Here is a 24,847-nt window from a genome sequence, read left to right as displayed (position 1 = left end):
GCGCTTGAAGCGATCCTGCTCCGTGGGGTCCTCGGGCACGCCGAACTTGTCGTCGCCGAGGCTAATCTCGTCTTCGGAGGGGGGCATGTAGTTGTCCTCCTCCGGATACCCGTCAGTCGCCTGTTCATCTGGGCTGTCATGCCCATCTTCCTGTTTGGCCTGCTCAAAGGCGGGCTGTTCGGGGTTGTATTCATCGTCGGCACCGTCCGAATTGTTTTCGTCTCCGATGCCGGTATTACCTTGGTGGGGCTTGGAGCGGCATGGGTGAAGCCCATGCTTTGCTTTCTTCTTGGAGGGCTTATCCTCCGTTGCCTCATCGCCATTGGTTTCTTTCGGAGTGTCCATCATGTATATATCGTATGAAGAGGTGGCTGTCCACCGCCCTATGAGTGGTGGCTCCTATACACCTCCGGCATGGTCGTCCATGCCATCGATGTCTTCGAAGTCGAAGTCCAGCACGTCGGTTAAATCATCGATCGTGGCAATCAAGTGTGTGGTGGGTGGGCAGCGAATTCCTTCGTCGCCTGCTTCCCACTCAAGCCGGACATAGTTCGGCCCGGAGTCTCCTAACAGAGAGAGAGAGACTTTAATGAGTTCAGCATGTCGCCAAAGGGCGAGTGTTGAAAGATTTCCGCAGCGGTAAACTCCATTACCGGAGCCCAACATGGCTCGGCTGGCTCGAGGGTGTTCGGACAGGAACCAACGACCGGATATGAGTCCGGGGGTCCAGGGTTACAGGTGTCCACATAGGTGAGACCTGTGTTCGGCTCCAACACCGATGAGTATGCAGCCTGCGGGGCGGGGTCTACCCCTCCGTCCTTGGGCAACGCAACCTGTTCCGGATTTAGATCCAGGGCTATTGCAGGGATGATGTTCCGAGCATTGTCCGACAGCAGGTCTAAGCCGTGCTCGTCGTGACTGTCCGGCGCTCCCGGCACAGCGCCGAATCCGTCAAAGATCAAGTCTCCGCGAATATCCTCCATGTAGTTCAAGTTTCTGAACCTGATCTGGTGGCCAGGGGCGTAGCTGTCGATCTGCTCCAGATGGCCAGGCGAATTGGCCCGCGGTGCGAAGCCGCCAAACAGAAAGATCTGTCCAGGGAGAAAAGTCTCACCCTGGACCATGTTGTTGACGATTGAAGATGCCATCAAGCCTTGAAGCAACGACACAGAGGAACTCTCAACGAAAGCACCAATGTCGGTGTCAAAACCGGCGGATCTCGGGTAGGGGGTCCCGATCTGTGCGTTTTAGGCTGATGGTAACAGGAAGCAAGGGACACAATGTTTACCCAGGTTCGGGCCCTCTCGATGGAGGTAAAACCCTACTTCCCCCTTGATTAATATTGAAGATATGAGTAGTACAAGAGTAGATCTACCACGAGATTGTAGAGGCTAAACCCTAAGAGCTAGCCTATGATGGTATGATTGTAATTGTGATCGGCCTTCTAAGGACCATCCTCTCTGGTTTATATAGATACCGGAGAGGTCTAGGGTTTACATGGAGTCGGTTACAAGGAAGGAAATACAATATCCGGATTGCCAAGCTTGTCTTCCATGCAAAGGAGAGTCCCATCCGGACACGGGCCGAAGTCTTGAGTCTTGTATCTTCACGCTTCGATAGTCCGGACGATGTATATAGTCCGGCTGTCCGGATACCCCCTAATCCAGGACTCCCTCAGCGGGCCCCGATGAAGTCACGCTCCAAGGGGTTGGTAAACTTCGCGAAGTGGTTTGGGAGACCTGCGGCTTCACGCTCCGCGTCCTCTTTATCCCATATGGGCCTTTTGCCAAGGTAGCCACGTCTTCTGAGGTGATGCTTCCCCATGTTCCTTTTCTGAAGACTCTTGAATTTTGCAACCTTAGCCTTGCCTACCTCGGTAGCGCAAGTGTCCTTGAACTTTTCGAACTCCTCTTCTGTAAGTGTCGGATTTTCCTCCAGAATCTTGGACAGGGGTTCCTCAGCCTCAATAGTTCGTTTCACCCTTCCTTTCCAAGAGGCCAAATCATTGTTGAACATGCCCATGGCGTGATTGTTATTTTTTTCATCTTCGGATCATCCCACGGTTGCTCTATGCTATCAGCCCAGTCGGGGAACTTGAATCTCTTGTTCAACTTCGTCAGGAGCAACTGCCTCGAATGTTCTTTACTCCTTAAGTCATCGTCGTTGATGCTCTCGCATTCCCGTAGGATGCATCCTACTTGGTTCCCATAGCACTTGCGATGTTCTTCCGGCTCTAATGGCTCAAACTTGCCAGGTGCCATCTTTGTGATCACCAGTCGTCCGATGCTGAGTTTGTTAGGTTTTCGTATCCTCTGCTTCTTCTGCTCCTTGTTTCCGGTATAGGCGCCGATATCTTCCCCGCCAGTACTTTCCTCGCCGGTACCTTCCCCGCCGGTCTCGATGCCGCCATCGGTGCCGGCGCCGTCGGTGTCGATGTCGGCATCAGTACCATGATCGAGGCCGACCTGCAAACCTTGACTTTGCTTAGCAGTCAAAAATTCGAGGTACTCTTGTTCACCCTCATAATCCATCTCGTCTGCATCTTGGTTAGAAGGCCCGGTTTCTTTGTTGTTCGACATGTTTCCTATGATTAATTCTCCTCGTTTAATTCTAAAACTATAAAAAATATGAGAAGTGACATAAAAAAGATCTATATTTGCCGGAATGCCGTTCCAGCAACTCCCGGCACTCGATATGCCTACTTTCTAGCACAAGTCATGCCAAAATTCACTGAAAATTTCGGCTTGACCTTTGCTAAAAAGTGGACATATTGAGCGCTTGAAATTTACCGGAATGGAAATGAATCAACATTCCGGTGAAACATAGGCCACTCGGATCATTTTCCCTACACATCACATGTCCAAATGACATGTCCAAACATTGGTACGCGTCGGTGCTATACAAACGGTTTTAAACCCCTTTCCGCGAAGGCATTCAGAACCGCCGCCTAGTGAGTGTGGGCGACTTGGGGGTCCTTCGCACATGACCCAAAAACCGTCGAGGATATGCCCTCCTGGCACACACGCTCGGCAAAATGAGGTCATGTCACATGTCCAAATGACATGTCCAAACATTGGTACGCGTCGGTGCTATACAAACGGTTTTAAACCCCTTTCCGCGAGGCATTCGGAACCATCGCCTAGTGAGTGTGGGTGATTCGGGGGTCCTTCGCACACGACCCAGAAATCGTCGGGGATATGCCCTCCTGGCACACACGCTCGGCAAAATAAGGTCGTGTTCGGCCGGTGAGCGAGAAAATACGGTTATACATATAGTAGTGCTAAAAAATACAATTATACAGGCGAAATCATTTCCGGTCGTAAGTTCATTCCACACAGTCAATCCCCACGAAATGTTTCTGTTCGTACATACATCCCACACAGTCGCTGCAAGGAAAACTTTTCCGTTCGTAGTTACACCACACACAATTTTACCCATTAAGTCGTTTGTGATGGCCTTCCCATCGCACACAATATTAAAAAATTTATCGCTAAGCGGGAATACTGCTTGTGCATCCAAACTCCTTAAACCCCAAAGTTGTTCCATATGAGTCAACTATACCTACCTATATGCGGTATTTACCTGCCGTTCCAAGTAAATTTGCGGTTATTGAATGCATCACACACGGTGCGTAGAAGAAACTATGTGCGTTGCCATAGGTCATCGCCATGGTATTTTCTCAATAACCGTTTGCAATAGCAAAAACCAATTACCAGGCTAATTGCCCTATTATTAATAATCCGTTTATTAATCTAATTGACATTCATATTAAACACATAATATATTTCATTCCTATATTAAGGAAGCAGGATTTCATAATTGAAATACATCAGAGTACAACAAGATATAGCTTCAACACTCAGCTACCCCATTACACAACTGCACTAGCACCAAGTTTCACGTGCAACATCTAGAACCTTTCGAAATTAGCATCATAGACGTTACATAGACAGATGCATCTCATCGGGAAAATTGCTGAAGCGGAAGGCGAATATTGAGCATTCATTGATGTTGAAGGTCTTTGCAACTTTAGGCCAGTGCCTATGGATGATTGACCGTCCATCCTTCATCCTCTTCAGGAACACTTCAATATTGAACCGTGGGTGTTGTATGAAAACCTTCCTCGCCTCCTGTCCATACATGTGGTTTGAGATGTAATCATCAGTGAACTATTTTGGAAAGGCCTGAAAATTAGGATGTGCATAAATATCTTCTCTATATTGGAAATGGGGCAAAGGAATAAAAAAGACAAGGTATAATAGTATACAATAACAGAGTGCAGCCACAACAATTGAACAACGCATTGCGGAATTGAACCAAGCAGTTAACTAAACACCACAACAAATGAACCAACCGTTAAGTGAGCACCACATTGCACAAATATAACATACTCCCAATAGAAGATCAGACAGTTAACCAAACCAAGCATGCTTAACAACTTGGAAATATAGCAATTGTATTTGTTTCTCATGTATTTAGTACATCCAAATTTGATTTATTTTCTCACATGGTATACAATAACAGAATGCAGCCACAACAATTGAACATCGCCTTGCAGAATTGAACCAAGCAGTTAACTAAACACCACAACAAATGAACCAACCATTAACTGAGCACCACATTGCACAAATATAACATACTCCTAATAGAAGATCAGACAGTTAACCAAACCAAGCATGCTTAACAACTTGGAAATATAGCAATTGTATTTGTTTCTCATGTATTTAGTACAGCCAAATTCGATTTATTTCTCACATGGTATACAGTAACAGCATGCACACACAACAATTGAACATTGCGTTGCAGAATTGAACCAAACAGTTAACTAAACACCATAACAAATGAACCAAGTGTTAACTAAGCACCACATTGCACAACATAACATACTCCTAATAGAAGATCAGACAGTTAACCAATCCAAGCATGCTTGACAACTTGGAAAATTGCACCCTAAAGAATTGAACATCATATTTGAAGAATTGAACCAAATAGTTAATTGAACACCACATTGCACGACATATAGAACATATACACTAGAGCAGAAGATTGCATGTTAAAAGTAGATACCACAATTCACTAAAATTTGTTAAGGAAAGGCAGTAGCTAGCAAACTGAACATGGGTCCTTATAGTGAGCTAATAAGACAAGCTAATCATTGTCGGAGATATCGATGACAATTGGCTCCTTGCACACGGAAGAGGGCGAGGCCTCCGCATCGTGGCTGCCCTCGTCGTAGTGGTGAGTTGCCTGAGCCGCTCCGGGCACCAACCTGCTGGCTCTGGAGATGAGGTAAGCACGTGCATGCTAAGAAAACACATCGTAGTCTTCGTCGAAGGCACCGACGGTGGCCTCGAGAAAACGCCATGAACTGTTGTTTAAAGCATCCAACCGTGCCGCAGCATCGGCGCACGAGGCGTCGGCGGTGGCCTCGACGGTGAGGTGCTCCTCCAAGATCTGGGGGTCGGTACGAATGGCAGCCATCGTGACCTCATCCGCGCGTGCGGCCGCGATTTGCTTCTCCGCTGCCAAGCGCTCCTTGCGATCCTGGCTATACTGCGTGCACCATGGATTAGGATGGCACTTATTTGGTGGAGGGGTCGGTGATTTGGGTGGAAGGTGTTGCGCTCGTGCCGGCGGTCGGGGCATGTGGGATGTGGAAGGAGGAGGAGGACGGGGTTCGGGTGTGGATTACCTACCTAGATAGGCGAGGCCGAGCAGCGTGAAGGAGGGTCATCGGCGAGGAGGCGGCACTGCAAGCAAGGATTGAAGGTTTCAACTTGGAAAGGAAGGCGGAAACAGGGGAAATGTGGCTTTTGGTAAGGGGGAGGGGGCGGGGAGGTAGATATTTTCGCGGAAGCCGAAAATTTGGAATCGCTTCAGCGAAAAAATTGGCGCGCAAAGTGTCATCGGACACGGTCCCTTATTCAGAGCGGGTTGTGGAATGTAGCCGACGAACCTTCTCGAGTAAGCCATAGGCGTACTATACACCGACGGTGCTTCAGGATATTTTGTACTGCATCTCACACGGTTGGTGATAATAAACTGTGTGGGAACTACTTGAATTTTCATCTTGATTTGAAATACATAATGGGGTCATAGCTGCAAAGGATGGTGTTTGAATTGCTAGAACTTCTATCTGTAGTGAACATGCAACTATAGGCGTGTCGTCAAAATATTTGGAATTATTCAGGGTTCGTTTGGACATTTTTATATGGTAACTTGGTTTTCTAGGAATTTCATGTGCACACTTCAAAATTAAACCACATGCACATGCTCCGGTGCACCAAAATGGGTTGTAAAATGATATATGTGTACATGGATTGATGCTTACCTCCCATTCAAGAAATGGGGGTGAATTTCAAACACCGCGGCACCGTGGCTCTCCGGCAAATGTTGAGGTGCTTGCTTTTGTAATTCTAGTAAATACAAAACTCGTCTGAAATTCATGAACCTTGGCATGCTATCATGGAACGGCATCAAGATACTGGGGTAAAAAAATGTTGTCCCATTTGGGCCAAGTTATGGTATAAGCTTCTCGCAAACCAGAGCTTCTCTCACAACAAACATGATGGTTTTGGTAGGGAACGTTTCACCTTTCTAGAAGAAACGATATCCATTGCATCTTCTCGATTTCAATTTTTTCCCCTAGTTTCAACATAGAACAACAGGGGTGTTGTGTCAATTTCTTTGATTTTCTGGGGTTCGCTTGGACATTTTTATACAGTAACTGAGTTTTCTATGTGTTCATGTGCATAATTCAAATTTGAACTACATGCACATCCTCTAATGCATATAAATTAGTTGAAAATTCAAATCTGTGTCCTTGGTTGCATGCTTAATTAGGTCCCATGCAAGAAATGAGAATGAATTTCAAACACCCTGCTACCATCACTCGGCCGCAAACATTGATATATATATACCTGGTTTTTAAATTCTAGTAAATCGAAAGCTCGTCTAAAATTCATGAAACTTGGCATGCTGTCATGGAGCGGCATCACATGACGTGGTAAATGTTTTGTCCCATTTGGGGCAGGTTTGGGGATATGCTTCTCACAAACCAGAGCTTCTCACAACAAGCCCGATGGTTTCGGTAGGGAACGCTTCACTTTTCTGGACGAAATGATATGCATTGCCTCTTCTCGATTTCAATTTTTTTACCTAGTGTCAGCATAGATCAATAGGGGTGTTGTGTCAATTTTTGGGATTTTTGGGGGTTAGCTTGGACATTATTATACATTAACTGAGTTTTCTATGCATTCATGTGCATAATTCAAATTTGAACTACGTGCACACATATGCTCTAATGCATATAAATTGGTTGAAAATTCAAATCTGTGTCTTTGGTTGCATGCTTAATTAGGTCCCGTGCAAGAAATGAGAATGAATGTCAAACACCCTGCCACCGTCACTTGGCCTCAAACATTGAGATATGTACCTGGTTTTTAAATTCTAGTAAATCCAAAGCTCGTCTAAAATTCATGAAACTTGGCATGCTGTCATGGAGCGGCATCAACATGCCGTGGTAATTTTTTTGTCCCATTTGGGGCAGGTTCGAGGATATGCTTCTCACAAACCAGAGCTTCTCACAACAAGCCCGATGGTTTCAGTAGGGAACATTTCACCTTTCTGGACGAAACGAGATGCATTGCCTCTTCTTGATTTCAATTTTTTCCTAGTTTCGGCATAGAACAACAGGGGTTGTTGTGTTAATTTTTGGGATTTTTGGGGGTTCGCTTGGACATTTTTATACATTAACTGAGTTTTTCTATGCATTCATGTGCGCAATTCAAATTTGAACTACATGCACACATATGCTCTAATGCATATAAATTGGTTGAAAATTCAAATATGTGTCATTGGTTGCATGCTTAATTAGGTCCCATGAAAGAAATGAGAATGAATGTCAAACACCCTGCCACCGTCACTCGGCCGCAAATATTGATATATATACCTGTTTTTTAAATTCTAGTAAATCCAAAGCTCGTCTGAAATTCATGAAACTTGGCATGCTATCATGGAGCGGCATGAACATGCCATGGTAAATTTTTTGTCCCATTTGGGGCAGGTTTGGGGACATGCTTCTCACAAACCAGAGCTTCTCACAGCAAGCCCGATGGTTTCGGTAGGGAACGTTTCACTTTCTTGGATGAAATGATATGCATTGCCTCTTCTCGATTTCAATTTTTTTTCCTAGTGTCAACATAGAACAACAGGGGTTCGCTTGGACATTTTTATACATTAAATGAGTTTTCTATGCATTCATGTCCATAATTCAAATTTGAAATATACATGCACACATATGCTCTAATGCATATAAATTGGTTGAAAATTCAAATCTGTGTCCTTGGTAGCATGCTTAATTAGGTCCCATGCAAGAAATGAGAATGAATGTCATCAAACACCCTGCCACCGTCACTCGGCCGCAAACATTGAGATACCTGGTTTTTAAATTCTAGTATAAATCCAAAGGTCGTCTGAAATTCATGAAACTTGGCATGCATGCTATCATGGAGCGGCATCAACATGCCGTGGTAAAAAATTTGTCCCATTTGGGGCAGGTTTGGGGATATGCTTCTCACAAATCAGAGCTTCTCACAACAGGCCTGATGGTTTCGGTAGGGAACATCCCACCTTTGGGGACAAAACAATATCCATTGCCTCTTATTGCATTGAAAAAATTTCTCGTGTCAACATAGAACAACAGGAGTGTTATGTCAAGTTTTGAGATTTTTCGGGGTTTGTTTGGACATTTTTATGCATTAATTGAGTTTTTAAATGCATTTATGTTTATAATTCAAATTTTAACCATTCACGTGATGCCACGTGTCTTGGTTTTAATGGCTGTAGGTTTTAATGGCTCTTGATCACAAACGTTTTAGAAAGAACACCCGTATGCAAAATAAGAGCAGGATTTGTGCATCTCTTCAACACAAACGGTTGTTTTCGATGATCCGTGTGCAACCACTTTACAAACAATTTGGTAAGATTTGCATCTGTCATATTGGGTATGTTTCCATTTGTCAAACTGGAAAGATTGTCATTTGTTGATCTAGTAACATTGCCATTTGTCAACCTTGTAACACTGTGATTTGTCAAAATATGAAGCTAAAAATCACTAGCAGTATCTAATTTTTGCAACTAAAATTCAGTAGTTAAGCATAGATGGAGGCTAGAATTCGTTGACCTACACATCCACGTGTACGAGCAAATCATGTACATAGGTATCTACAAGGCCAGTGAGGACGCTACGACGTTGGCCTTCTTCAACCAGCTGGAAGCCTTGGATGCCTTTGCTGAGAAGCACCTTGAACTCGCCACAAAAGCCGCCGATCGTTAGCGGCCGGTCGGTGGCCCGGCGCACTGAGTTGAGAAGGAGGAGGTCGTACATTGATGGATGCATCTTTCTTCTTGCCTCCTTAATTCTTATTGTGCTATTGCATTCTTGTTTGAGTCAATATAGACATGTGTGATCCCTTTGCTTAATTATATGCATCACTGTAACTAGTACTCCATCCTGTCAATGTTTGGGGTCGGCGCACGACACAACAATCTACGACGACACATACAGAGAGGACATCCAGCGGTTCCAATGGCGATTTTTCAAAATATGCAGCTAAAAATCACTAGCACTATCTAATTTTTGCCACTAAAATTCAGTAATTAAGCATATATTTCATTCATAGATTAAGCAGTCGTGCTTAATCTATACAAACAGTTCAACCGTTAGGCGCCGCGGCGCGCTGTGCTCGCTGTTAGGCGCCGCGGCGCGCTTGGGTTGTGGAAAGCTTTTCCTTGCGTGTTGAACTGCTATATGCATATATATGGTTGCTCTCCATTTAGGCGACTTATACGTCTCCAATGTATCTATAATATATGAAGCATTCATGCTATTTTATTATCTGTTTTGAATGATTACGTGCTTTATTATACACTTTCATACTACTTTTGGGACTAACCTATTAACCGGAGGCCCAGCCCATATTGCTGTTTTATTGCCTATTTCAGTGTTTCAAAGAAAAGGAATATCAAACGGAGTCCAAACGGAATGAAACCTTCGGGAGCGTGATTTTTGGAACGAACATGATCCGGGAGACTTGGAGTACAAGCCAGGGAAGCTTCGATGAGGCCAGGAGATAGGAGGGCGCGCCCACCCCCCTGGGCGCGCCCTCTGTCTCGTGGGTCCCTTGAGGCTCCCCCGACCGACTTCTTTCACCTATATATTCCCATATACCCTAAAAACATCGAAGGACAAAGATAGATCGGGAGTTCCGCCGCTGCAAGCCTCTGTAGCCACCAAAAACCTCTCGAGAGCCCGTTCCGGCACCTTGCCGGAGGGGAAATCCCTCACCGGTGGCCATCTTCATCATCCCGGCGCTCTCCATGACGAGGAGGGAGTAGTTCACCCTCGGGGCTGAGGGTATGTACCAATAGCTATGTGTTTTATCTCTCTCTCTCTCTCTCTCTCTCTCTCTCGTGTTCTCTCTATGGCACAATCTTGATGCATCGCGAGCTTTGCTATTATAGTTGGATCTTATGATGTTTCTCCCCCTCTACTCTCTTGTGATGAATTGAGTTTTCCTCTTGAAGTTATCTTGTCGGATTGAGTCTTTAAGGATTTGAGAACACTTGATGTATGTCTTGTCGTGCTTATCTGTGGTGAAAATGGGATATCATGTGATCCACTTGATGTATGTTTTGGTGATCAACTTGCGGGTTCCGCCCATGAACCTGTGCATAGGGGTTGGCACACGTTTTCGTCTTGACTCTCCGGTAGAAACTTTGGGGCACTCTTTGAAGTACTTTGTGTTGGTTGAATAGATGAATCTGAGATTGTGTGATGCATATCGTATAATCATGCCCATGGATACTTGAGGTGACAATGGAGCATCTAGGTGACGTTAGGGTTTTGGTTGATTTGTGTCTTAATGTGTTATTCTAGTATGAACTCTATGATAGATTGAACAGAAAGAATTGTATGGACTCTTGAATACATAGAACAGAAAGGATAACTTTGAGGTGGTTTCATACCCTACCATAATCTCTTTGTTTGTTCTCTGCTATTAGTGGCTTTAGAGTGACTCTTTGTTGCATGTTGATGGATTGTTATATGATCTATCTATGTTATTATTGTTGAGAGAACTTGCACTAGTGAAAGTATGAACCCTATGCCTTGTTTCCTACCATTGCAATACCGTTTACGGTCACTTTTATCATTAGTTACCTTGCTGTTTTTATATTTTCAGATTACAAAAACCTATATCTACCATCCATATTGCACTTGTATCACCATCTCTTTGCCGAACTAGTGCACCTATACAATTTACCATTGTATTGGGTGTGTCGGGGACACAAGAGACTTTTTGTTACTTGGTTGCATGGTTGTTTGAGAGAGACCATATTCATCCTACGTCTCCTACGGATTGATAAACCTTAGGTCATCCACTTGAGGGAAATTTGCTACTGTCCTACAAACTTGTGCACTTGCAGGCCCAACAACATCTACAAGAAGAAGGTTGTGTAGTAGACATCAGCGACCGTGGAGCGCTCTGCTCGAGTCCCTCTACGCGCGCTCTGCCAGCGGTTGGGCCTGCACACGATCATGTTGGGGGCCCCATATGCATGCGGTTGCGCCGTGCGCGTTGCCACGCGATGCAGTTACATGTGGCACGATGGAGCTACGTGCTGCGAATTAGAAATGCCATCAGGACGTGCCGTCCGGCCTCCCCTTTAATTCCCGCGGCCATTATAGCCTTAGTCTCTTCAACCTTTCAATCGCGCCCCGCAATACAACAAGCACACCCACGACGACACATAGAGAGGGGATGTCTAGCGGTGCCCCAATGGAGTCCGGCGAGCATAAAATGGAGACCCACGCGAGGGAGACAGATCTCTCGGTAGTGTACACCATCGACCCGGTCGTGGTGGACGGCTACATCAACACCGTTGAGTAGTTCCTTGCTGGAGACAAGTACAAGGTGGTCCGCATCGACCTCCAGTACACCGACGGTAGTCCCGGCATAGATCAGAAGGTTGCCGTCGCCCAGTTGTGTGTGCTCCATCATGTCCTCATCTACCACTACTGCATGGCCAGAGAGCCTTGCAACCGTTTCAACAGGTTTGTCAACAGCACCGACTACAAGTTCGCCACGGTGGAAACCACCGACGATGTAAAAGCGCTCAGTGTTACGGGCTTGGCCTGTGAGAGCCTTGTCGAAATCTGTTACCACTACAGGGTCTGGGGCAGCATGAAGAAGGACTCCTTGGTCGAACTCGCCTCGACCATCATCGACCCCTACTACGAAAAGATGATGCAGGATGCCCAGAGAACAAGTGCCGTATCCTGGCACAGGGCCTGGGTGCGGCCAAGAGCGTGTACACATGCTTCGAGATGTACATGCGGATCGTTGACATGAGGAAGTGCCTCATTACCCAAATCAACAAGCCCAGATCGAGCCACAAGCAGAGCAAGCGTCACAAGAAGTAGATGATGATCAGATGATCGTTTATGCTAGTTAATCATGCATGTAATATATAGTTTACTTTATTGATGTGTGGAAGTGTCATGTGTGTAGTAGCCACCTATGAAATTATGCATGTAATAGGTTACTTTGGTGTGTGCAAATGCCATGGTTGTAGTAGCCACCTATGTAATTGGATGTTTAATTTGGTTAACTATGCATGTAATATATATGTTGTTGTTCTGCATGCAATCCCATCGCACAACACACACGTCTTATTAGCAGCAATCGTCTGTGTTATTATCGGTCTTCACACACATTTCTAATTACAGACCTGTTTGCCGCGTATCACACACATCTTGTTATATTGAACCGTTGTTGTTCTCTTGTCTCAACACAAACAGTTCATTCGTGTGAACCGCATGCCGTATATCGCACACACCTTGATTTGGCTGACCGTTTCTTTTGTGTTGCCTAAATGCAAACAGTTTATCCTAGTGAACCGTATGCTGTTTATCGCACACACCTTCATTTGGCTGCCTGTTTATTTTGTTGCACCTCATTGCAAACGGTTAATTGCACTGAACCGTATGCCCTACGTCACACATGGAACTAAAATCTGAACCGTGTTTGATGCATCCGTCATCGCAAACATTTTGCACCTTTTTTGATGGTTTTTCTACACCACCGTTTGCGATCAATGCATCGCACATAGTTTCGTCAAAGGGTCTCTGATCGTAGTGTCGCGTTAGCAGCTTCCTGGAGTAGTGAAATTCCAAATATGACATGTCCAAATCACATGTCCACATATCACAGTCCACATATCACATGCCCACTTCAAATTCGCGTATAAAAGGAAGAACAATATAGAGCTTGAAGAAAAATGCAAGAAGTCATGTTTTTTTAAAATATAGAACTATTCTTTCCACTTCAAATTCTGTTTTTAATAGCAAGAGTTGCTTTAACTAAAATATTTAAATAGCAACAATTGTTTTAACTAATCTCTCCTAGGTTTCATACTAATTCTAATTAACTAACTAGCACTATAAATTTTAAATAACAACAAATGCTTTAACTAAAAATGCAATAAACCTATATAATCAATTCTGTTTTTTCTTACACTAAAAAATAGCCTAGGGTTCATACTAATTAGCACTAAATAGAAGAGAACAGGGGAGGCGAGAGAGCTTACAAAGGGCAGAGAGAGAGATGGGGTCGGGGGAGACAACGTGACAGCGAGGCGAGGCCGGGGCGAGCATCGGGGTCAGGGGTCGTCGGGGTCGGGGGAGACGGGGGCGAGCGCCGGGGTCGGGGGCTAGCGTGGGGACGGGGGCGAGCGCCGGGCACGGGTGCGAGCACCAGGACGGGGTCGGGGGCAAGCGCCGGGGTCAAGGGCTTGAGCGGCAAAGACACGGGGGAAAAGACAGTGGGATTTGGGGGAAGAGCATAGTTGGAAGAGGCAGAGAGAGTGAGGATTTTGGGGGTTAACTCGAGATAGCAGTAGCGCGTTCCGGACAAATGCACTATAGCTAAGTTAGCTATAGCGCTTTTGCAAAGAACGCGCTACTGCTATTTTATATAGCTATAGCGCTTATTTCAAAAAGCGCTACTGCTATTACAGATAGCGATAGAGTTTTCCTACAGAAAGTGCTACTGCTATTACCTGTAGCAGTTTTCCAGTTTGTTTGTTCTATTTTTTTCCTTTATTCTCTCTCCCTTTTCTTTTATTTTCTTTTCCTTTCTTCCGAGAGCAGTGAATGAAGGGAAGGTGATACAATGTATATAACTAAGGCGATATATATTGCATCATTTGACGGTTAAGTATGTATACAAAAGGGGACCATATGTATTACATCATTTGACCAATGCATAATGGCCAAGTGTGTACACAAAATGGGAACATATATATAACATCATTTGACCGATAACATACGGTTCCTCAGTGCTGACGTTTTCGTTTTTGAGTGAGCTTCTTTCCCTTCGTGTTCGTTGAAGAATAATTGAGCCCCTTATTGTGACTTTTCCTTTTCCATGGAGTATGATCTTTCTTAGGTAATGTAGTATTTATTCTTATTTTGACATATACTTCATCGTCATCGTCATCCTCCCTCATTGGGTTGCCATACTGGTCGTAGTCTTCCTCGTTAGCGACTCCATCCATTCCAATGATGTTCCTTTTGCCTCTCCTCACGACAACACGGTTGGGATTGAACGGGTCAGTTATGAAGAAGCATTGTGTCACGTGCTTAGCGTGTACCCATGGCTCATTTTTTGTGATAGCATTCACGGTAGCGCTCTCGGCATCGAGTATAGTCATGGTAGTGAAATACCAGTTTTCTCTTTCGACATTCTTAGCCCATATGACACGGAACATCATCGCGTTGTGCAGTCCAGAGTAGTCAAGCTCCCAGATCTCCTCGACCCTTCCGTAAAATCTCTCAGTTGTGCCGTTGTCGCTGCCGGTCATGCATTCCATCGTCACCCCTGAGTTCTGATCATCACTGTCCATATCTTTGGCCTCCGTGTAGAACGTGTATCCGTTGATATCATATGCCTGATAGCTGACGAGGTTGGGCGAGGGGCCATGTGCTAAGGTGTATATAAGCAATCCGTCCTTAGAGCCCTCTTCTGGGGGATTAGCAATAATATGCTCTTTGAACCAATGCAGGAAAGTGGAGTTGTGCTCTCTAGTAACTTCGGCGTCCGTCCTACATACCCCCCGGTCACAATACTTCTTTGCGATAATTTCTTTGCGTAGTGCCACGAAAGGATCTACCTAGTCTAGATGTTGTAGCACTACCAAGTTTGCTCTGTCAAAGTTGTTGCGTCGATATGAGTATGCCTCGTGCAGTTCCCTGCGACTGTTGGAGTGACCTTCTCCATCGAGCCTCCCATTGTGCTTGTTAACGGGCAAACCAACACCAACACCAGGCGGCGGGTCCGCGCCATATAGAAAATTCTCGTAGAAAGAGATGCACTCTTGTGTCAGATAGCCCTGGACGATGCATCCATCCGGACGGGACATGTTACGAATGAATCCTTTGATGATCCTATTCATCCTCTCAAATGGTATCATGTTGTGCAGGAATGACGGCCCCAGGTCTATTATGTCGTCCACAATATGGACACACAGATGCACCATGACATCAAAGAATGCGGGCGGGAAGCACATCTCAAGATCATTTAGTATCACAATGATCTCTTCCTGTAGCCTTTGGAGCTGCTTCACACTGATCGACTTTCGAGAGATGACGTCGAAAAAGTTACAGAGACCAATAATCGTGTCATGGACGTGCTTGTCCATTATCCCTCTAAGGGCAACATGTTGTATTTGCGTCATCATCACATGGCAGTCATGGGACCTCATCCCGTTGAACCTTTTCTTGTTCGTGTCTAGATATCTGCTTATCTTGCCACAGTAACCGAAACTAACTTTGACTCCGGTAAGGCACTTCAAGAATTGATCGATCTCAGCCGGACTTAAGGTGAAGCAATAAGAGGGGCGATAATCCTCTTCCTTTACTTTTTTGCCCTTCTTCTCCCGCGCCTCTGTCTCCGTATCTGTCTCGTCTGACTTTTTACGGGGTGGCACATGCAGATCTTCCCTGATTTCCAAATCTTGCAAGTCTTTTCTTGCCTTCGGCCCATCCTTGGTCTTATCCGGCATGTTCATCAGTGTCGCGAGCAAGCTCTCAAGGACATTCTTACAGATATGCATTTGATCAAAGCAATTAGGTGTGTTGAGTTTGTGCCAGTACTCCAAGTCCCTGAACACAGACCTCTTCTTCCATACCTTCAGCAGCGGCTCCGGCGCCTTTTTCATCGTCTTTCCCGGCGGGGCACTATTCCCAATTTTTCAACAGCTCATCGATTTTGGTGCCGCTCTGCTTACCAGGAGGTCCTCGATGCTCAGCGTGATCATTGAATAGATCTCCACGGTTTCTCCATGGGTCGTCCTTCTCGAGCCATCTTCGATACCCCATGTACACGTTTTTCCCAGACCCGCCCTCTTTCCTTGACGTTAGCTGCTGAGACGTCATATCAACCATGCACAGCGTGCATCCGCAGTATCCATGGCACACCTGGCCCGCGACATATCCGTAACTAAGATAGTCATGCACCGTCATGATCAGCGCGGCTCTCATGTTTAAATACTCGCCTTTGCTGGCGTCCCATGTCTTGGCCGGTGTTTTCCATAAGGTGTCTAACTCCTCTTGAACTAGGCCCAAATATAGATTAATATTATTTCCCGGTTGTTTTGGCCCTTGAATCAGCATTCTCATGTGAATGTACTTCGACTTCATGCACAACCGGGGGGGGGGGGAGGTTGTACATCCATACAAACACGGGCCATGTGCTATGGTTAGTGTTCTGGTTGCCAAATGGATTCATGCCATTGGTACATGCGCCGAGCATGATGTCCCTTGCATCACATTCGAAATACCGACAGAAGCCGTTCAACGCTCTCCACTGGCTTCCATCCTTGACGTGCCTCAGCTTCGGATCATCTCCATCGTCGGGCTTCTTCCTCTCCGCGTGCCAGCTGATACGTCTCCGCCGTATCTATAATTTTTTATTGTTCCATGCCAATATGCTTCAACTTTCATATACTTTTGGCAACTTTTTATACTATTTTTGGGACTAACATATTGATCCAGTGCCCAGTGCCAGTTCCTGTCTGTTGCATGTTTTATGTTTCACAGAAAACCAATATCAAACGGAATCCAAACAGGATAAAAACGAACGGAGAATTATTTTGGAATATTTGTGATTTTTGGGAGGTTGAATCAACGCGAAACGGTGCCCAAGGTGGCCACGAGATAGGCCCACGCCACCCCTCCAGGGGGGTGCCCCCCTATCTCGTGGGCCACCCGTAAGGCGGTTGATGCCCTTCTTTGGACGTAAGAAAGCTAATTTTTGTAAAACGATCTGGGCGAAGGTTTTAGTCCAATCGGAGTTACGGATCTCCAGATATAAAGGAAATGGTGCCAGGGCAGAATTCCAGAATGCAGAAACAGAGAGATAGATCCAATCTCGGAGGGGCTCTCGCCCCTCCCAAGCCATGGGAGCCAAGGACCAGAGGGGAAACCCTTCTCCCATCTAGGGAGGAGGTCAAGGAAGAAGAACAAGAAGGGGCCCTCTCTCCCCCTTGCTTCCGGTGGCGCCGGAGCGCTGCCGGGGGCCATCATCATCACCGTGATCTTCACCAACACCACCGTCATCTTCACCAACATCTCCATCACCTTCCTCCTTCTATATTCAGCGGTCCACTCTCCCGCAACCCGCTGTACCCTTTACTTGAACATGGTGCTTTATGCTTCATATTATTATCCAATGATGTGTTGCCATCCTATGATGTCTGAGTAGATTTTCGTTGTCCTATTAGTGGTTGATGAATTGCTATGATTGATTTAATTTTCTTGTGGTTATGTTGCTGTCCTATTGTGCCCACCTTGTCGCGCAAGCGTGAGGGATTCCCGTTGTAGGGTGTTGCAATACGTTCATGATTCTTTTATGGTGGGTTGCTTGAGTGACAGAAGCATAAACCCGAGTAAGGGGATTGTTGCGTATGGGATAAAAGGGGACTTGATGCTTTAATGCTATGGTTGGGTTTTACCTTAATGAATCTTTAGTAGTTGCGGACACTTGCTAGAGTTCCAATCATAAGTTCATATGATCCAAGAAGAGAAAGTATGTTAGCTTATGCCTCTCCCACATAAAACTTGCTATCGGTCTAGTAACATAGTCAATTGCTTAGGGACACTTCCACAACTCCTATCACCACTTTTCCACACTCGCTATATTTACTTTCTTGCATCTTTTATTTAAATAGCCCCTAGTTTATGTTTACGTGCTCTTTATTATCTTGCAAACCTATCCTATCACACCTTCAAAGTACTTCTAGTTTCATACTTATTCTAGGTAAAGCGAACGTCAAGCGTGCGTAGAGTTGTATCGGTGGTCGTTAGAACTTGAGGGAATATTTGTTCTACCTTTAGCTCCTCGTTGGGTTCGACACTCTTACTTATCGAAAACTGTTGCGATCCCCTACACTTGTGGGTTATCAAGACCTTTTTCTGGCGCCGTTGCCGGGGAGTCATAGCGTTGGGTGAATATTCTCGTGTGTGCTTGTTTGCTTTATCACTAAGTAATTTTTATTTGCTGTTCTTAGTCATTCTCTATCTTTAGTTATGGATATGGAACACAAAATACCAAAAAAATTAGATGTACTTGCTACTCATGAAGATGGGGTAACTCCTAAAACCCTCGATTCTCATTATGTGAAAGATATTATGTACTGCTTTAATAATCCAGAGAAAGCCCCATTCAACTTTATAATGGGAGACACGTTGGATCAACGTGAATACTTTAGGGATTATTGGTCGATGCAAAAAGGAAAACTATTATGGGATCAATTTATTATGTTGTGTTGGTATGCTTGGAATCTATTCTTGAGATATGATATTACTTGTTGTTCTAGGATGCTTGCTCCACACCTCCCCTTTTCATGCAAATTTAACGATAATGAAACATTATCTTCCTATGCTAATGGTATATATGATTACTATGATGTGGAACAAATAGAAGAATTTGTTGCTTTTAAGGCTGCCTATGATATTGAAGCTTTGTTTGAAAAGTATGAAGCTTTTGATGATGATGGTTATATGCCGGAAAATCTTGCTATACTTGGATATTGCTATGAAAATTATGAATACAATTACTATATTAATGCTTTTATGAAGGAAGTCAACGCTGTCCAAGAAGAGACTAATATTTTGCAGGAAGCTATGGAAGAAGAAAGTGATGAAACTGTGAGCTCATTGGATGAAAAATATGATGAGGAGAGCGAAGAACAAAAGGAGGAAGAGCGGATTAGCTACCCGTGCCCACCTTCTAATGAGAGTAACCCTCCAACACATACATTATTTAATTCCCCTTTGTGCTTACCGAAGGATGATTGCTATGATCCCTTGAATTTGTTTGAAATATCCCTTTTTGATGATGCTTGCTATGCTTGTGGCCAATATGCCAATATGAATTATGCTTATGGAGATGAACTTGCTATAGTTCCTTATGTTAAACATGAAATTGTTGCTATTGCACCCACGCATGATAGTCCTATTATCTTTTTGAATTCTCCCTACTACACTATATCAGAGAATTTTGTGCTTATTAAGGATTATATTGATGGGTTTCCTTTTACCATTGCACATGATGATTTTGATGAATGTAATATGCATGTGCTTGCTGCTCCTACTTGCAATTACTATGAGAGAGGAACTTTATCTCCACCTCTCTATGTTTCCAATACGATAGAATTGCAAGAAACTGTTTATACTATGCATTCGCCTTTACTTGGTGTGCATGAATTGTTCTTTTATGACATGCCGATGCATAGGAACAGAGTTAGACTTCGTTGTTGCATGATATATGTTACTTTGTTCTCACCACTAAATTACAAATTATAGTTAATTAAAATTGGCTTTGATATACCTCGGGATCCGGGTGGATTCATTACTTGAGCACTATATGCCTAGCTTAATGACTTTAAATAAAGCGCTGCCAGGGAGACAACCCGGAAGTTTTAGAGAGTCATTTATTTCTGATGAGTGCTTTTATATAGTTTAAAAACAAAAAAAATAAAGAGGGGAACCTAAAAACTTTTCAAAAAGGAAAGTGAAAGTGAGAGAGACAAGCATTGTTGAAGTGGGAGAGCTCCTTGAACTTTGTTCATGCTCACGGAAACTTTGTGAATCTTGATTACATAAACTTTTCATCAAAAATAATTATCCCCTTGTACAATTCCATTGTATTATAAAAATAATGTGCCAAGGTTTGCCTTTAGGATGTTTACAATACTTGTTGGTTTGTACGGTGCATGACAGAAACTTTGACTGTAGTGCATGATTTTACATTTTTATCTGGAACGTCAATTGGTTCTGATTCCTTTTGCAATGTTTTGATGTACAACTTTTTTATTTTTCCTAATTTTGGTAGAAGTTTTGGGGTACCAGAAGTATGGTGGATGTTCAGATTGCTACAGACTGTTCTGTTTTTGACAGATTCTGTTTTTGATGCATAGTTTGCTTGTTTTGATGAAACTATAAATTTATATCAGTGGATTAAGCCATGGAAAAGCTATATTAAGGTAGACACAATGCAAAAACAAGATATGAATTGGTTTTCTACAGTACTTAGAGTGGTGATTTTCTTCATTATACTAACGGATCTTACCGAGTTTTATGTTGAAGTTTTGTGTGGATGAAGTGTCTAAGCGAGGATGTCTTGATATGAGGAAAAGGAAGAGAGGCAAGAGCTCAAGCTTGGGGATGCCCGAGGCACCCCAAGTAAATATTCAAGGAGCCTCAAGCGTCTAAGCTTGGGGATGCCCCGGAAGGCATCCCCTCTTTCTTCAACAAGTATCGGTATGTTTTCGTATTCGTTTCGTTTATGCATTATGTGCAAGTCTTATAGCGTCTTTTGCATTTAGTTTTCATTTTTCTTTTATGCACCATGCTGGTATGAGATAGTCCTTGGTTGATTTATAGAATGCTCATTGCACTTCACTTAAATCTTTTGAGTATGGCTTTATAGAATGCTTCATGTGCTTCACTTATATCATTTGAAGTTTGGATTGCCTGTTTCTCTTCACATAGAGAACCGCTATTTGTAGAATGCTCTTTTGCTTCACTTATATTTGTTAGAGCGTGGGCATATATTTTGTAGAAAGAATTAAACTCTCTTGCTTCACTTATATCTATTTAGAGAGATGACAGGAATTGGTCATTCACATGGTTAGTCATAAAATCCTACATAAACTTGTAGATCGCTGAATATGATATGTTTGATTCCTTGGAATAGTTTTGCGATATAAAGGTGGTGATATTAGAGTCATGCTAGTGGGTGATTGTGGATTAGTAGAAATACTTGTGTTGAGGTTTGTGATTCCCGTAGCATGCACGTATGGTGAACCGCTTTGTGATGAAGTTGGAGCACAATTTTATTTATTGATTGTCTTCCTTATGAGTGGCAGTCGGGGACGAGCGATGGTCTTGTCCTACCAATCTATCCCCCTAGGAGCATGCGCCTAGTTCTTTGTTTTCAATGGCTTGTAGATTTTTGCAATAAGTATATGAGTTCTTTATGACTAATGTTGAGTCCATGGATTATACGCACTCTCACCCTTCCATCATTGCTATCCTCTTTGGTACCGTGCATTGCCCTTTCTCACCTCGAGAGTTGGTGCAAACTTCGCCGGTGCATCCAAACCCCGTGATATGATACGCTCTATCACACATAAGCCTCCTTATATCTTCCTCAAAACAACCACCATACCTACCTATCATGGCATTTCCATAGCCATTCCGAGATATATTGCCATGCAACTTTCATCATCATCATCATATACATGACTTGAGCTTTTCATTGTCATATTGCTTTGCATGATCGTAAGATAGCTAGCATGATGTTTTCATGGCTTGTCCGTTTTTTGATGTCATTTCTACGCTAGATCATTGCACATCCCGGTACACCACCGGAGGCATTCATATAGAGTCATATCTTTGTTCTAGATATTGAGTTGTAAGTAAATAAAAGTGTGATGATTATCATTATTAGAGCATTGCCCCAGCGAGGAAAGGATGATGGAGACTATGATTCCCCCACAAGTCGGGATGAGACTCCGGACTTTATGAAAAATAAAAGAGGCCAAAGAAGCCCAAATAAAAAAAGAGGCCAAAGAAGCCCACCAAAAAGAAAAAAAATAATAAAAAAAAGAAAGAAAATAAAAAAAAGAAAAAAAGAGAGAAAAAGAGAGAAGCGGCAATGTTACTATCCTTTTACCACACTTGTGCTTCAGAGTAGCACCATGTTCTTCATAGAGAGAGCCTCCTATCACTACTAGGGAAAAGGCTATACACAGAAAGTTACTAGTAGCGCAGGTTTTTAAACCTCGCTACTTCTAAGTTGATAGCAGTAGCGCGGGTTTTTAACCCTCGCTACTACTAAGCGGTCTCTACCGTGCCCCCCGGGACATGCCATAGTAGTAGCGCAGGTTTCTAAAACCTCGCTACTATTAAGTTTGACAGCAGTAGCGTTGGTTTTTAGCCCTCGCTACTACTAAGTGGTGCCATAGTAGTAGCGAGGGGGTAAAAAACCGTGCTACTACTAAAGGTCCCATTTTCAAACTCTACCCCCCCTGTGGATCACCTTTTTAGTTTTAAAAAATAAAAGAAAATGATGAAAATGTCAAAAAAATAAAATAAAATAAGTTTCCCATGTGATATGTGGCATAGTTGTTGGGAAAATTTGCAAATATGAATTTCGACTTTATTTGCAAAATCTCTCGAGAATTTGTAAAAATGGGCATAACTTTTGCATACTAACTCGGATGAAAAAGTTTTTTATATGAAAAATCATCTACTCGAAAAGTTACATCAAAATTTAATCAGGGGAACCCTGTTAAACATTTTCAAAATCCTCAAAAACCAAACAGAAAAAAAGTTACGGGGCTTTTAAGATCTAGAGTGGAAAAAATCGAAAAAAATTCAAACTGTGTGGTCAAACTGTGGTCAAACAATGGTCAAACTAATTATTCTAGAATATTAGTGTTACTAAATAATTATTTTAGTTTTTCTGAATATTAGTCAAATCTGGTCAAACTATGGCCAAACTGTGGTCAAACTATGGTCAAACTAATTATTGAAGAAATATTAGTGTTACTAATTTTTTAGAACAATAGTTTCAAACTCAAATAGTGAAATGTGTGACTTCATGCTCAAGCTAAATTCCTGAGGTTAATAGGATTGACATCTTACTATTGTCAGGAAAACAATAAGTGCAGACTTGGAAACGAGGGAGAATAGAACCCGGAAGTTAAGCGTGCTCAGGCTGGAGTAGTGAGAGGATGGGTGACCGTCCGGGAAGTTAGATGATTTGGAATGATGAGGGGTGATTAGAGATTAAATTGAGCAGCAATGAGGGGTGAGAGGATGGGTGACCGCCCGGGAAGTTAGATGATTTGGAATGATGAGGGGTGATTAGAGATTAAATTGAGCAGCGATGAGGGGTGATTAGAGATTTGAGGTTAAAATAATTTAGAAATTTGAAAATTAGGGAAAAAAAATCAAAATATGGTGGTGGTGGGATCGACGCGGACGGAGCAGCTGCCTCCGAAGCCTTCTTTTTCGGTGGCATGTTGATGAAGAAAATGAAGATCTAGCTCGTGTGCACGCCGGATCAGGTTCACACAATCTCGACGCCCCCCTACCTGGCGCGCCAAAGATGTCGGGGAAACTGATCCACAAACACCTATGGGGCCGGCGGACCGAGCCCCTTTCGGTTCGGCGGGGGGCGGAGGTCGCACGAAGAGCAGATCGAGGCGAAGCACACGAGCAGTTTACCCAACTTCGGAGCTCTCCGAAGAGATAACACTCCTACTGCTGCTTGTCTGATTGCCTTATGTTCTTGCTCGAGAGAGAGCTAAGTGTTTTTCTGGCTTGCGAATGATCCGAACCCCTTCTACGTTGCGCATGGGCCTCCTTTTATACGTTAAAGGGGTCACCCGCAGGTGGCAACGTAAACAAGGGTACAAATGTAAAAAGAGAGGTGGTTGGTACAGTTACTTGTACAGTGTTTCCTACCTAACCCTGATGGCAGGGGACAAGGGCATTAAATGCCCGTCTGTGTCGCCCACAACAGTGCAGAAAAGGACCGTCAGGGGCGCCACCGCTTGCCACGATGGCGATCTTGTCAGCACCGCATGCCACTGCGCACCGCTGGTTGCACAGCCTTCCGCCACGCGCGCCGGGAAAGGCCCCCAGGGCGACACGTTGGTGGATGCGCTGGAGCGTGGGCGCAGAGTGGCCGCTTGCCGCGGCAAGTGCCTTGCCGCGGTCGTCGTCTTGTCGCGCCCGGGAGCTTGTCGCTCGCCGGGCCTTGCCGGGACGCGTGGCACGTCGCGGCAAGTTCCCTGAGATGCCTCGGTTGGTCTTCCTGGCAAGCTCCTCTTGCCGGGGCCTTGCCTCCTTGACTTGAACACTTTGTTCTTGAATGGCTCCAAAGGAGCCACGGAGGATCTTGGCGGTCACCCGGCAAGCCCTTGCCGTGGGGCGCTGCAACTGCCCGTGCAAAAGTTCGGGGTACTAGGGTACCCCTATTCTAGTACACCGACAGGAGCCCCCGGGCCTGGGCCACACATGGTGCCGAGCGCTGTTGGGCCAGGCCCAAAACAGGGCACGGGCACACGCGGCCTGGTCCATGCCGTATCTCACTCCGTATCCACCGTGCCCTCCCCCAACCGCACGCGTTGAATGCGGCATCGTGGGGGAGATCGTGGGCGGTTTCTTTATTCGGAAGGGCAAAACGTCCGCCCCCTCCCTCTTTATAAG

The sequence above is a fragment of the Triticum dicoccoides genome, chromosome 1B, assembly GCF_002162155.2.
Source record: "Triticum dicoccoides isolate Atlit2015 ecotype Zavitan chromosome 1B, WEW_v2.0, whole genome shotgun sequence".
Lineage (NCBI taxonomy): Eukaryota > Viridiplantae > Streptophyta > Magnoliopsida > Poales > Poaceae > Triticum > Triticum dicoccoides.
Note: the sequence above shows the minus strand (reverse complement) of the source record.